Here is a 15256-nt window from a genome sequence, read left to right as displayed (position 1 = left end):
TGCGGCATACTTGCTCGACGCGTTCTGCTCCTGTGCCAGGCATTACTGGCCAGAGCGAGCCTCAACAGGCGCTGCTGCAGGATGCGATGCGCTTGATTGAGAGGTTGACAGGTGCCGTGCAGAACACTCTGCTGACATCTGCCGCCGCTGCTAGACCGAGAGTGAGGGTGGACTTACCCACCTACAACGGGTATCATGAATCAGTTAGCGTCAACGAATACCTCGATCGCGTGCTGACTTACCAGGGCGCAACGGGGCTGTCCGATGGCGAGATACTGGAACGCGTCATACCAGTGTCGTTAACTGATCACGCTGCCCGCTGGTTCCGGCTTTCTGGCTACCGGTCTAGCACGCTGGCCGAGTTCCGAGCGACCTTACGCGAGGAATTCCTGTCCGCAGATTACGAGCGTCGTCTGCGGCGCGAGTTGGAGCTACGTACTCAGCATCCGGACGAATCCTTGCTCGAGTACGTTAGGGCGATGGACGAAGTTTATCGTACCGCTGACCCTTCTGCTCCGAACTGTGATAAGGTGGAGAGAGTCACGCGACAAGCTCATCCCACCTTCGCAGCGTACCTAAGAGGCAGCAAGTTCAGGGATTTGGATGAGCTGGCCTCGGAGGCAAAGCGCATACAGGCGGACATACTCGCCTCGCGCTCATACCGACCTCCACCCCAGCGTCGTGGGCACTTGAGCCGCGATTCGCGTGGAACGGGGACACTTTTCGCACTCGTTCCGGTGGAGGTGGTGCGGTTGCTTTCAGTGACGGACAACTGAGAAACGGTTGGGGCTTATCTGACCGGGCTCTCGATCCGTACACTTATGCCATGCGTGCAGCATGCGCTGCCGATGGCCGAGGTATGCAGAATCGTGGTCGACATGCCGGCTCGATGATGCGAGAGCAGAGCGTGCTTGCAAGGGAGCAGTCGATAGAGAGGAACAACGGTCAAAGGGCGCGAGGCACTGGACGCCAAGCCCGTCAAAGGCCGGTTCTCCTCTGTTATCGGTGCAACCAGCCGGGGCACTTCGCCCGGGATTGCAGACAGCCTGCGAACCGAGAGCACTCGCTTTCAGGAAACGAGCGGAGCCGCCGGTGAGCAATGCTGCATGGCCGGCGGCGGTTACAGCGGTGCGAAGTGAGACACATGAACTTCTTGCCCCGCTGGCTTGTCGTTTTGGATTACCCAGCGACACGCCAGTGCCGCTCATAGAGGTTACAGTCGCCCGGCGCAGGTTTTTTGCGCTGTTAGACAAAGGAGCAAGCGCTTCACTATTTGGCGACGAGGTGTGTGAACATCTCCGTCGGAACGCTATCCGACTGAGAGAGAGTAATGTGACCTTCCGACTCGCCAGTGGCACGGCACACGCGAGCTGTGTTGCTAGGCTTGTGGTGCGGTGGGAGAAACGGGTGAGGCGACAGCGCCTAGCTCACCTTCCCGGCCTGTCGGTTCCTATAATTCTTGGTAGAGACTTCCTCGCCAAGACGGGCATTGTTATTGACGTCTGCAACGGAGGATATAGGGAGCGAGCATGTGGCACCCTGAAACCTTTCGTTTCATTTCAAAAAGCGTCAGAGACAACTTCGTTCGATGATGCTTCGCGCGCAGACCGACCGAACGATTGCCCGAAAAGGTCCCTCAGAACGGTTGCGGCCGGGTCGAAATGCCGTCCGGCCAACCGCGCTGAGAAAAGAGGCGCGGAGGGGAACTGCTCCCCTCCCGCAAAGCCCATAGAGGCTGGTAGTACTACGCATGTTCTGTGCTTCGATAGAGCCGATGACACAAGCATCGTTGATCATCTTTCGCTGTGTTTTGATGAATTCACTTCGACGGATGACGTCAATGCGATGTGGATTGCGTTTAAAGATATTGTTTTTTACTGCGTAAACAGATTTGTGCCAACTCGGAAGAAGAAAATAAATAAACGGAACCCGTGGATAACCCGCGAAATTATACATTTAAAGCGGAAAATTAACCGTGAGAGACAGAAGTCAAGCAAAGATCATAATAAAATTTCGGCGCTAAGCTCTATATTGCGCACAAATATGGCTGCTGCTAAAGCAAGTTACTATGACGTGACATTAACTAATTTTATGAAGCACGATCCGCACCGTTTTTGGCGCCATTTGTCGTATAATAACGAAGGTCCAAGTGTCATTGTCGCTAATGACTAACTTGTGTCGGACAACTCGCGTATGGCAGTATGTTTTAATGATTTTTTTCAATCTGTCTTTACTGAGCCTTCTGCAGATGGTCTTTCGCCCCTCTCTCTAGAATCCCCGTACACATCACCAATGCCTAATATTCATGTTTCGCATGAAGGCATTGTAGCTCTTTTGCTTAAAATTAACGATAAGAAATCTGTAGGTCCAGACGGCATACCAAATGCCTTTCTGCGCAGATATGCGGAATCGGTAGCTCACTATCTAGAGATCATTTTTAGTTCTTCGCTGAAACAAAAACGGGTCCCAGATGACTGGCTGGTCGCAAAAGTGGTTCCGGTTCACAAGTCTGGTGAAAGGCAACATATTGGAAACTATCGGCCAATTTCACTCACGTGTGTATGCTGCAAGCTACTTGAACACATAGTTTCAAAGTCAATCTACACCTACCTTGAAGACAGGAAAGCTTTTTTTCCCAACCAGCACGGGTTTAGACAGCACCTTTCGACTGTCACACAGTTGATAGAAACGATCAACGATTTTTCAGCTTCCTTGAACAATAGAAAGCAGGTCGACGCTATATTTTTAGATTACTCGAAGGCTTTCGATCTGGTTGTACATAATGAATTAATTAAAAAACTGATGGAAATGAATATAAATTATGATGTTGTTATGTGGATCCGCTCATATCTTACAGATCGGACACAATACGTTGAAATAAATGGTAACAAATCTAACCAATTAAAAATAACCTCAGGCGTTCCACAGGGATCCGTTTTAGGACCACTTCTTTTTCTAGTTTACATAAATGATATTGCTCATAACATAAGTAACGACATAACCATCCGGTTATTTGCAGACGATTGTTTATTATATCGTGAAATCAATAACCAAAGCGATCAGGCGTCACTTAGTCAAGCCCTTAAAGCTGTAGAAGTCTGGGCCGCAAAAAGTAAAATGAAAATTAACGAAACTAAATCAGTCATGCTCAGAGTTACAAACAAAACAAAGCATGTTCTTGAGTGTAACTATGAGATGAACTCAACAATTCTAACCGAAGCTGAAACGATAAAATACCTAGGTTTAACAATTTCGAAAGACTTAAGTTGGAAATCACACATAGACAGAATTTGTGGAGCTGCAGAAAAAAAGTTATGGTTCCTTCGCCGAAAATTAAAGCTAGCAACGACACCCGTCAAACTACTTGCATATTTAACTTACATTAGACCGACGTTAGAGTATGCCAGTGTCGTTTGGGATCCGTTTCAATCCGGAATTATAAACCACATTGAGAAGATACAGAGAAAATCTGCAAGGTTCATTCTTTCCCGGTATTATCGTACTGACTCTGTTTCCGAAATGCTTCGGTTGCTTGATTTGCCTCCACTCGCTCAACGGCGGAAGTTAGCTAGACTTAAATTTCTTTTTTTGTTATCAAAAGGCCACTTCAATATTGAAACCACGCCCTATCTTGCTCCCAGGCAGGCTAGAAACGTCAGATCAAGCAATCATTCCATGTTCTCAATTCCAAAATCATATCTTGACATGTACGCTTATTCATTTTTTCCGCGAACGATTAAGGAATGGAACAGTTTGCCGGCGTCTGTTTTGCAGTCGAGTAGCATTAAAATCTTTGAGGAACACGTTAAAAACCTTTTATGAAATTTAATCTTAGTGGTGCCGTGCAAACATTGTCACACTATTCTAGAAATACATACAATAGTCTTTCTTTTATGCTGCTTCCAATACCACTGTCAAAATGTTAGAAACTTGTATTTCTTAGCCAAACTATTGTATTTGTATTTCATTATTTGTTTCGCATTCTATTTCCAACATTCATTGCTTCATATCCTATTTACGTTTGTAAAGTGTTTACATTTTTTACGCTATGTGCAAACCAGCTGTACCCACCCTGTTACGGCCAAGACGGCCAACAGTGTTTGAAAATAAAAAAATAAATAACCCCCGCTGCGGTGGCAGACTGTGCCGCAGTGAGGGGCGAACGATACCACCCGCTGCTGGACGACTCAAGCAGTTTGTCGGGGGAAGAAAAGGCTCGCCTCTCAGCGCTTCTGACTGAATATGATGCCGTATTCACAGAGCGGCCTGGTTGCACTACGCTATACAGGCACAAAATTGAGACAGGCGACGCCTCTCCGTGGAAGTATAATCCTCGGCCGGTGAGTTTGGCTAAGAGGAAAGCACTAGACAGCGCTCTGGACGAACTGCTCGATACAGGCGTTGTTGAAAGGTCGGACAGCCCATGGGGTTTTCCTGTGGTGTTGGTTCCTAAAAAGGATGGGACGCCCCGCCTTTGTGTTGACTACCGCCGCTTGAACGAGGTGACACGCAAGGACGCATATCCGCTTCCTAGCATTCCCTCGATCGTATCTAACGTTGGCGGAGCGAAGTACTTCACTACGCTCGATGCAAGCAGAGGATACTTTCAGGTGGAGGTAGATCCCTGTGACCGAGAGAAGACTGCCTTCACTTGTCACAGGGGACTTTTCCAGTTTACCCGTATGCCATTCGGACTTGTCGGTGCGCCTGCGACTTACCAGCGCCTGATGGACCGTGTCTTGGGTGACGCAAGGTGGCACCACGCTCTTGCTTACCTGGACGATGTTGTGGTATACTCGCGTACCTTTGATGGGCACTTACGCCATCTCAGGGACGTGTTGGAGCGTCTGAGGTCTGCGGAGATAACGCTAAACCCGACCAAGACCCAGATCGCAGCAACCCGAGTAACGCTACTGGGGTTTAAACTGGATAACGGACGCCTTCTACCGTGTGATGACAAGGTTCAGGCATTATTGAACTACGCGTCACCGGCAGACATAGGCGGACTGAGACGCTTTTTGGGGCTGACGAACTTCTATCGACAGTTTATCCCAAACTGCGCTGCACTGCAAGCCCCCTTGACAATGCTGTTGAGGAAAGGTGAGCAGTAGAGGTGGGGTCCCGAGCAAGAGGAGGCACTGCGCAACCTCGTTAACGCGCTCGTGGAAACCACCGAGTTAAGGCTACCAGATTTGAACAAAGAATTTGTCATTCATACGGACGCCAGCGACCTTGGCCTAAGAGCGGTTTTGCTCCAACAGCACGAAGGTAGCTTGCGCCCGGTAGCTTTTGCCAGCCGCTCTTTGACTCCCGCAGAGAAAAATTACTCCGTGACCGAAAAGGAATGTCTGGCGATCATTTTCGCTCTCAAAAAGTTTGACTACTATATTGATGGAGTCCCATTCATAATTGAGACCGATCATATGGCACTAACTTGGCTTAGGCGCTTAGGAGAGCCGAGCGGCCGGCTCGCGCGATGGGCACTTCTCCTGCAGCGATACGATTTTACCGTTCGCTACAGGCGAGGAAAGAACAACGTTGTGGCGGACGCACTTTCGCGCGCGCCCGTTGACTGTGAGGAGAGTGATATTACTACTCAACTCACCTCGCCCGAAACTGAGCTTGAGAGCGGACTAACCGCTGCGACGATTGAGGTTGTCAGGAGGGGTAACATTAATACCCATCGTGACTCCTCAGTGACTCAGCCTAAGAGCAGAGTAACTGCTACAATGCTCGACGGCGCTGGTCCCGAAGGAAGGGCGGATGAACCCCCTTCTCAGGACGAAAGCGTGAACCACTTGGACTGCGTCAGTTCAGTGGGGAGCGTGTTCGGCAGAAAGGAGCTGTTAGAGGCACAGCGGGAGGATCCGTTTTGTATGAAAGTGTTTGAGGGGCTCCGGGAGCCCGGCGGCGCGGCCGCGGCGCACATGGACACAGCTGGTATTGCTGTGGGTGCGCGGCGCTCCGAAACAGCTGGTAATGCTGTGAGCGCGTTGGATTCCTACCTGCTAGACTCTGACGGCGTCCTGCTGAGATACATTCCCGCGGAGAAGGATACACACGAGTCCTTCAAAGCGGTGATTCCACGCACGCTGAGAGGAGCACTTTTACGCTACTTTCACGATACGTGCCTGGCCGGGCATGCAAGTGGCCATAAGACTTATCTGAAGTTGTGCCGCTTTGCTACCTGGCCTGGAATGAAGCGGGATGTGATGCGCTACGCCCACTCTTACAACGTGTGCCGTCGCGTGAAGCCGCGTGGTGGACGCCCACCCGGGCTGATGCAGCCGATCAATAGCCGAACACCGTGGCAAATTGCAGCATGTGACGTCACGGGGCCTCACCCCAGGACACCGAGCGGGAACCGATTCCTTCTCCTAGTCACAGACCATTTCAGCAAGTGGGTGGAACTGTTCCCCCTACACAAGCTGACGGCACGCGTAATCATGGGAAAGCTGATCGAGGTGTTTACACGATTCGGCTATCCCGAGCAGCTGATAACGGACAATTCGTCCTACTTCACTGCCAAACTCTTCGTGGACTCTTGTGCAGCTCTCGGCATTAAGCACAGGAGAACAACCACGTACCATGCCCAGGCGAATCCCACTGAGCGTGTGAACCGCCACATCAAGCACATGCTAGTTGCATTTGCGGGGACGCACAATGAGTGGGACGCTTGTCTTCCTGAAATTGGATTTGCAATCAGGTCGACAGTGAATCGATCGACTGGGTATACACCTGCCACCCTCAACCTTGGGAGGGAGCTGTTGAATCCGGTAGAACTTACTCTACAGGAACGAAGCAGCACGGAACTGGTTGTTTCGTCGGCACGCGCCGATTATGCGACTGGGCTGCGCGCGAAGGTAACGGAGGCTTTACGAAAAGCGCGACGGAACCTGAGCACTGCACGTGCCGAGCAGAAAGCGCAGTACGACCGCTCTCATCGGGAAGTTCACTACAAAGTGGGCGACCTGGTGTTGAGACGGAATCACGTCCTGAGCGACGCCAGCAAGAAATTCTCAGCTTCTCTGGCGCCGAAATGGACCGGACCGTACCGGGTGCGAGAGACTGTCTCTTCGCTCGTGTACAGCCTGGCGGACTTGAAGCTAAGACCGATCAGCCGACCGGTGCATGTCTGTGATGTCAAACCCTACCACGACAGAGGGAACGAGTGCCCCGAGGAGAATGCTCTCCCGCGCCCGCAGGCAGCGGCATCGGGTGGCACAGCTCGACGTTCGAGCCCAGTGCAGCGTTATAACTTGCGATCACGGCAGAACTAACTCTGTACGGTTCGCGGAGGCTATTTTATTGTGCGCGATATCGGACGGAATGCTCCTCCGATGTCTAGCATGCAGGCTTCCAGAGCGAGCACGCGCTTTCTCTTTGGAAGAAGCGAGAGGGGCTAACAGAATTGCCGCAGCAGCAGACCGCCCGTCGGGAGCCGTGCAACAACCACCAAGCAAAAAGGAAAGACCATCTCCACTGCCGGTGGGGACGAGCAGGCCGTAAGCAGTCAACAGCGCAGTGCAGGCAACAGGCGGTGAGAAAATATCCTCCAGCGGCTAACAGCGAGGTGAGAGGTGCAGCGGGCGACTTCCGGTCCGGAATGGTCGCAGCGGCGCAGAATTCCCTGAAGCGGGCCGCACAACCCCACCACCGAGTTTCGAGCCCCGCAACCAAGCATCCAGCCTCAAGGACGAGCGAAAGACTTCGCCCGCAGGGACAGAGTGGACCCCTGCTGCGCAGCGAGGTGCAAGCCATCGTCAGGGGTGGGTCGGCGCGCCTTTGCCGATCTTGCGTGCCGAAACCCGCGAGGGTGCGCCAATACCAGAGGACAACGAACCCCGGGAACACCAAAAGACAGCTGTCCTGCGCCATCTCGAGGCTGGTTCGGGGATCGCGTCAGCGTAATCGAGGCAGCCAAGAAAAATCCAGGGACCCTTTCGCCACCACGGACCCGCCACGTCCGACGGGGCAGGTGACGCCGTCGAGACGCAAGGTGACCCGGACCCAGCAGCCTTCTTGCCTCCTGCTGCGTCCCGTTACTGCCAAGCTGCTCCGTGGCATCGTCCAATGTTCCGGCCTGGCTCGCGACCACCTACACGGCGACGACGACGGTCTGCGGCTAGAGCTGCTCCCTCACCAACATGGACTCAAACCGTGTTGCTGTCGGAGTAGCATGTCCCTCTCGCAGGAAAGCCTCAGGTAACGGCGGCCTCTTAGCGGCTAAGGGGTTATTTTAAGGAGGGGGGGATGTGGGGATCGCACGCGCATCCCGATATCTCCGGAGCGGCCACGCGGTTATCACGCGATAATCACGTGCTCGCTCGCGGAGGGTAGCGGGGAAAGGGCACCTTCGCCGCTCCCGCTGCTCTTCGCGCCTGGCCGCGACGCTGCAGCCAAGGCACCCCGTTCCCTCCTTTCCCTTTCTTGGAACCGGGGAGACTCCTCTCCGCCGCTCGGGGAGAAGCGGTATTCCCCCGATGCATCTTTGTCTCACGGTGGAAGAGCTTGCGAAAGGCCGCATCTCAATTCAGCCGCTGAGACCGCCGCACGCCGTCCTCCTATTGCGCCCGGCCTTTGTGTGCGACTCACCGCCCCAGGGCCCGAGCGCGGATCCACTTTTGGTGAGCTGAACGCTTATCAGCCTCTTTTGTGGTTCCCACATTGTGCGGTTTGTTTCACCCCAGACGTGCGGAATGCTCCGCCGCTGAGGTTTTGTGTTGTGTTGTATTTGTATGTGTTGTGGCTGTTGTGGTCTGTGGGAATATTTGTACTCTAAAGTGAATAAACACCTTAGGTCGAGACTCGCCCTGTCCCCACTGGCCTGAACCCGCCGTGGTCGCAACTCACTGCGAACCGCGGGTTAGGGGTCACAGCTCTGACTGCTAGGGCTGCTGCGAAAGTGCTAGGGAGCGACTGCCGGTCCGCCGGCGCTGTGCGATCCAGAGAAGGGTCAGGTGCGCACGCGCGAGCCTGAGTAATACCCCTATAAGGGATACAGAATAAAAGTCGAAGAATATAGAGAAAGCCCCACAATTGCATTCCTAAGACACGATTGCTATAGTATATAGTCATTATTCGGGTTACTTTTGAGCGGATGGCTTTATTTTTGACTCTCTATGAGCGGCCACCGCATCACTCGCAAAGCGCTCCCGACAACAAGCCGGCGGATCTGACGTCACACCTACCTTCAGCAGCCGCGGAGCGAGCTGGCCGGCTGCGCAGTGTTGTTTTCCTCGCGCTGCGCAGTGCAAAATGAAAAGTTCTAGTGAGAGCGATAGCATGAGCGGAACTTATGACTCCGACTTGGATGAGCGGCCTACTGAACGACCACGAGCGATAAAGGCGTATGCGTACGATCCGCCGCGTCATCAAGCGAAATTGACGACGACCCGCCGCAGCAGTCCCCTTCCGCGGTGCCTAGAGTCTGGACCAGCAAAGTGGTGTTTACACTGTGTATTTCATGTACACGCGTTGGCCTCGAGAGATCAGGGGTGGCATCATAGGTGGAAGCCAGATATAAACGCGGTTCCTGCGGCTCGGATCGCAAGCTCGCACCTGTCACGAATGAATTAGCGAGACCAGAGGCGCATGCCTCATTGACAGTGTTGCATCCGTGGCGGTGCGCCCAGTGTGATTCACTCACGCAAACGCTTTGCCATGTTTGGCTTCAACAGAGCGAGGACGCCTATGCCTCAGGCTATGCAATGTTAGGCGACGTAAGGAATTTATTCTGCGTTCTGCGCAAAGCGGCTTGCTCCGCCCGCTTGGATGGGTAGCTGCTAGCGCGTAAAACATGAAAGCCACCAATGCACAATACAGGTGCCGTGAGTACACACTGTACAAAAAAAACGTAGAAATCGCTGAAGGTATTGACGCGTGTTGACCTCCCTGTACCTACGCCATCGGAGCAGGTGTGTCCGGCGGCGTGAGCATAACAGTCGGCTGCCGATTCTCACGCGGCAGGTACTTGATGCGCGCAAGTAGCTGTTATTGAGAATAGGTGCGATGAAGCAACGGGTGAGGATTGAAGCCAGGCATGTGCAGTGATTTAAACACGCCTCTGTAAGCAGGGAACGTCTTGTTTTCACGAAGTGAACGAGTACATGCGCAGCGGTTTCAGCGTCCCGTTGTTGCATCGCAGTCGAGCACTCCTTCCCTTGGTGCACACGAGATGGCGCCACCAGTCTCATGTCGGCGAATTTTTTTTTTTCGGTTCATTCTGGCAGAATTGGCCAAACATGTGGCTCAAAACGTCGTACAAATGAGAAATTACGGTCAAACGGCACCTCTGCACAAAACTACAGCGTGAACAAGTATGCGAGAAAAAGACTACCGCTGCCTGCCGTTTTCACATGCGCGCAGTAGACCCTCGGCATTTTGCGGCGTTGACACAGCTGTTCCACACATCAAACCACAAATCCACGAGATGAAAGACGAGGTTTTCGAACAGCTGACACGAGGAAGCGGTACGAACAGGGCAGTCGAACAAAGAAAGCGTGTTGCTGCAAACGTCAACTCACCCCTTCGCGCGCTCAGTGTGGACGATCGCTCGCAATGGGCCTCGAGGTGGGTAAGCGTGACGTGACATCCGGTTTTGCCAGAGCGTTCAGAGGAGGCCGGTAGGTGCTGTGATTTGAGAAATATTCATTAAAATAATTATTTTTCGCTCGATTCTCCTCAGAAAGAGTGTTGTTTTGGTAGCTCTCGATGCGACAGCTATCACTGGAGACAAAAATCTCGGCGACAAATTTTTTTATTCACCATCCCTTTAAGGAGGGAATGTGTTTGTGGTCCGAAGTCGGCGCCCCACGGTGCAGCGCGAAGGCAGAGCCGTTGTCCGATAAAGAGACGCTTTATTCAAACCCGATGCATCTGTCTGAGTCTAAGCCCGAAGATCTACTCCCACGCACAGAACCAAAACATCACCTTTTGAACCCTGAGTTGCATAAAGCAGTCTCAAACCAGCCATTCACACATGCGAGTTCACATCATTGCAACCAATAGCACAACCCCCTTCGTGCCGCCTACGCATTGGTGGAAATAGCGGCACTCTTTACAGCATGCCAGGGGATAGAATGGCTCAAAGACGCATGTCATTTCCCTCTCCTCTACGTTATGCTCCAAGTCGTCCCCTTTTCTCCTGCAAGCGGCCGCCATGCAAGTTATGAAAATGTTTCCTTGAAACCATGGCTTTTTGATGGCATCTCTGCCAGATGGTGGGTTGCATTGAACATTAGTGAGAAAACACTGTCCAATGTGCAGCTGTGGGTCGCATCGCTTGTAATCCAAAGATCACAATTGGGACCCGATGGCGATCGTCCACAAAAGCATCCATTGGTCGTAGCCGGCTAAGTGTTGGTAAAGCTACCGACGTTTTCCCGGAGATTCTTAGAATGGGCACGCGGATGCCAAACATTGACGCTCAAACCGGCTGGGCAGTGTCGCGTCACTCAATTTCCGTTACCGAGACCGTCGACGGGACGTTTGGGAAGCGTATAGGCATAAGCGGTGGCGGCGACCTCAAGCATCCCTTATCTTTTATCTACACGCTCATCTGCCCAAACGCTCCCCTTCAGCTCAGACCATCTACACTTTTGTTCCGAGCAAGAGTTCAGATGTGGTCCCTATTCTACGGCGTAGCCGCTAATACTATTTCTTCCTATGCGTGGATATTTCCCCCGTACCCTCTTCGCGGAACTCACTTGCATCCTTCGTTTCCGGTTATTGGCCGACACAGCAGCGTGTGGAATCGTCATGCGCTTTGCTGTATTCGCCAAAACTTGGCCACACAAAAACAGCAAGACCTTCTATCTAGCCTCACACTGACTGATGGCCAGGCATTCCTCTTCGGTTGCAGAATAACTGTCTTCCGCTTTAGACAGCGACCGGCTAGCGTAAGCAATGGCCCATTCAAGTACCTCATTTCTCTGAACTAGGACGGCACTGAGGCATAGAGTACAGGCTTCCGTGTGCATTTCTGAATCGGCGTCCTCGTCGAAGTGTGCAAATACCGGTTGCGAAGGCATGCTTCCTTTGAGTTCTTGAAATATGTCGGCCTGCGGCGTTTCACACTTGAACGCGACATTACATTTAGTTAGATGCGTCAGCGGTGCAGTGATGCGTGAAATGTCCTTGACAAAACGCCGGTAGTAGGCACACATTACAATGAATCTACGCACTGCTTTCTTGTCGATGGGCTACTGTAAATTTGCGATGGCAGGCGTCTGCTGCGTTTCAGGGCGTACTCCAGATTTGATGATGGCGTGGCCCAGGAACAGAAGCTAATCGTAAGCGAAGCGGCACTTTTCTGGTTTCAGAGCGAGCCCAGATGACTTCATGCCCTCTAGTACTCGACCTTCGAAGTTTCTGGCAAGGACGACGACGTCATTCAAGGAAACAAGACAGGTCTACCACTTCAATCCTCCTAACAACGTGTCCATGACCCACTGGAACGTTGCAGGCGTTGAGCACAGTACGAATTGCATGACCCTAAATTCATTGAGGCTGTCTGGCGTGATGAAGGCGGCTTTTTCGCCCTCTTTCTAGTCGAGTTCTAGTTAGCCGTAGCCAGAATTTAGATCCATCGACGAGAAGTATTTATCATTGCAGAGCTGATCCAATGCGTCATCTATTCTTGGGTCAAGGTATACGTCCGTCTTCGTGATCTTGTTCAATCGACGATAATCCACGCAGCAATGTAGGGTTCAATCCTTTTGCTTCACCAAACCTACAGCAGATGCCCACGAGTTTTCCGACAGTTGGATGACGTCGTCGAGCAGCATTTCGCCGATTTGTTGTCTTATAGCTTCACGTTCTCGCGTCTAAACACGGTAAGAGCTCTGGCGGACTGTTTGAGTGCACTCTTCGGCTATAATGAGATTCTTTGCGACTGGTGTTTGTCGAATCCTCGGTGACGTCGAACAGGAGTCTTCGTATTGTCAGAGGAGACTTCTGAGCTGTTTCATGGGGAAACTTGTACTTATGTTGAGGCCTGGTTCGGGAACTACATTCGTCGGGTAGATGCGGCAGAATCCGAGAGGACAAACGCATTGCTGGTTTCCACAATTTCCCCGATGTACGCGATCGTCGTGCCCTTGTTTATGTACTTGAACTCCTGGCTCAAGTTTGTCACCATCGCTTTCGGTTTCCATCCGTGCAGTCCAGCGATCCCTCTTGCGGAGCAAATTTCACGGTTGAGCAGTAGATGCTGGTCGCCCTCGATGACGCCTTCCACGTCATCGGGTGCTTCTGTGCCGACGGAAATAACACTGCTGGAGCGAGGCTGGACGCTTACTTGATATTCGAGCACACTGATGGCGTGGTGACTACGACAGCTCTGCGATGGTATCGCTTGACCTTCCGACAGCGTTATCAACTTAGACTTCAGGTCGATGATTGCTCCGTGTTAGTTCAGGAAGTGCATGCCGAGAATGATGTCTCGTGAACACAATTGGAGATTAACGAAGGTGGCAGGGTACGTGTGGTCATGAACCGTAATTCTCGCCATGCAGATTCCAGTCGGCGTTATTAGTTTCCTCCAGCTGTCCGAATTTGAGGGCATTCCCATGCAATCCTAACTTTCTTCAACTGGGCTGGCGATGGGTCCACTTGTGAATGAGTAATCAGCTCCTGTGTCCACTATGGTAGTGAGTGCGTGCGCCTCCGAAAAGTATGTCAAGGTCGGTGGTTCTTTGTCGTGCATTGCAGTCTGAAGTTGGAAGTTTTTATTTTTTGGCAATCATGTGCAGATTTACCGTGGACTCTGGCGAAAAGGGAAATAAATGTCTGACAAAGCGCTAGCTACCCATTAGCACAAACACTCAGTGAGAATAAGAAAAAAGAGAGCAGTAAAAAAACAGGAATTAATAGTTTAAGAAAGTGTAAAAAGTAGTGGAAACCACATGTAACTGCAAGGATACGCAATATATGTAAAATATGGTGACTTCAAGAGAAATTACACAAAGACTAGACGATATAATGAACAACAAGGAAACGATGACAACAACAATTCCGTACAATAAAGGTGATCACTTGCCTACACAGTCCGTCCCTACTGAAATGATAATTTGTAGTTGTTTCAGGGCGCGGACAGAAGTGCTTGGTTCGATAATGGACAATGCAATAGGGCGTTTGTGCAAGAAATCTTGTATTAGGTAGTCATGCTTGTGGCTGCCGTAGTTTGTGCGCAGCTTTTCTTTTTATTAAACGTATGTCGCAAGTTGTGGCAGTGTTCTGTTTGAAGGTATTTATTTACAAAACCAGGTGGATCAGATACTCTTTTGTTGTACATTAGAGTAGCTAATTTCCGTTTGAAGATATCACGAATGGTCAGGATTCGTTGCTTTTCAAACATTGTAGCTGTGTGACAATGGTATGGTTGACCTTCGATAATACGTAATACTATTTTTTGGAGTAGAAGTATACTTTCCATGTTAGGTTTTGTCGTGGTACCCCACCCAAGTAGACAGTAATGAATGTGTGAGTTACCAAAGTGTAGTATAACTGTTTCTTTAACCACACTGGAATCAAGCTTCGCAATTTACATATAATACCAAGCCCTCGTGACATACTTGCATGGACAATATTTGTCCGTGCAAATGGCGTCCGTGCTTGGCGTGGGATCACGGCTGCTTCGCGTTGATCTGTGACTGGCACGTGGCGTCGTCAGGTCGACTTTCGTTGGCGTATTCTTTGCTTCCAGATGGGGATGGCGGCGTGTTGTTGGTATGTCCTCGACGCAGAATTTTCAGTGACTTATCGGCGGCCGAAGATCTTCATCAGTTCGAAGAACAGTGACCACACCTTTTTGGTTTGCTGTTTTTAGTTTTTCGGATATAGGCTCGCAGACCGGCACCAGGCTGGGCCAGTGTATAATTGGTGTTGCGGCGACAGGAAGTGGCCTGGTGAGGGTGAACGGGACGGTCGTAGAGAATTCTACTGAGTGGCGGCGGGGTAGTCGGCGATGTCATGTGGACGCTACCCAAGCTGTGGAGGCGGCGCCTTCACGGCGAACCCTCGGAGTCCCAAGTCGTGGTATGTGCATTGGCGGTACACATGACCGCCTTCTCTGCAGTGATAGCGGAGCACGCGGTGGTCTGGGGCTCGCCATTTGTCCGTCTTGCTCGCGTAGCTTCGCTGGGGGGTGGGTGGGCGCGATGGCGGCGGCGGCGGTGGACGACGGAATTGCGGTGTTACAGGCCCTGGCCTGATCACGGAGGGAGACCTTGATGGCGGGCGGCGGCTGCATAAG

The 15256-nt window shown here is 51.7% G+C and overlaps 1 long non-coding RNA gene across 1 annotated transcript in view; it reads left to right on the top strand.

The window, feature by feature from the left end:
- LOC140214347 (uncharacterized) overlaps window positions 1-15256 on the top strand; it is a 199309-nt gene that overhangs the window by 176986 nt on the left and 7067 nt on the right. The gene's annotated exons all lie outside the window — the stretch shown is intronic.

The sequence above is a fragment of the Dermacentor andersoni genome, unplaced genomic scaffold (assembly GCF_023375885.2).
Source record: "Dermacentor andersoni unplaced genomic scaffold, qqDerAnde1_hic_scaffold ctg00000039.1, whole genome shotgun sequence".
NCBI lineage: Eukaryota > Metazoa > Arthropoda > Arachnida > Ixodida > Ixodidae > Dermacentor > Dermacentor andersoni.
This window is presented reverse-complemented; position numbering and strand designations above follow the sequence as displayed.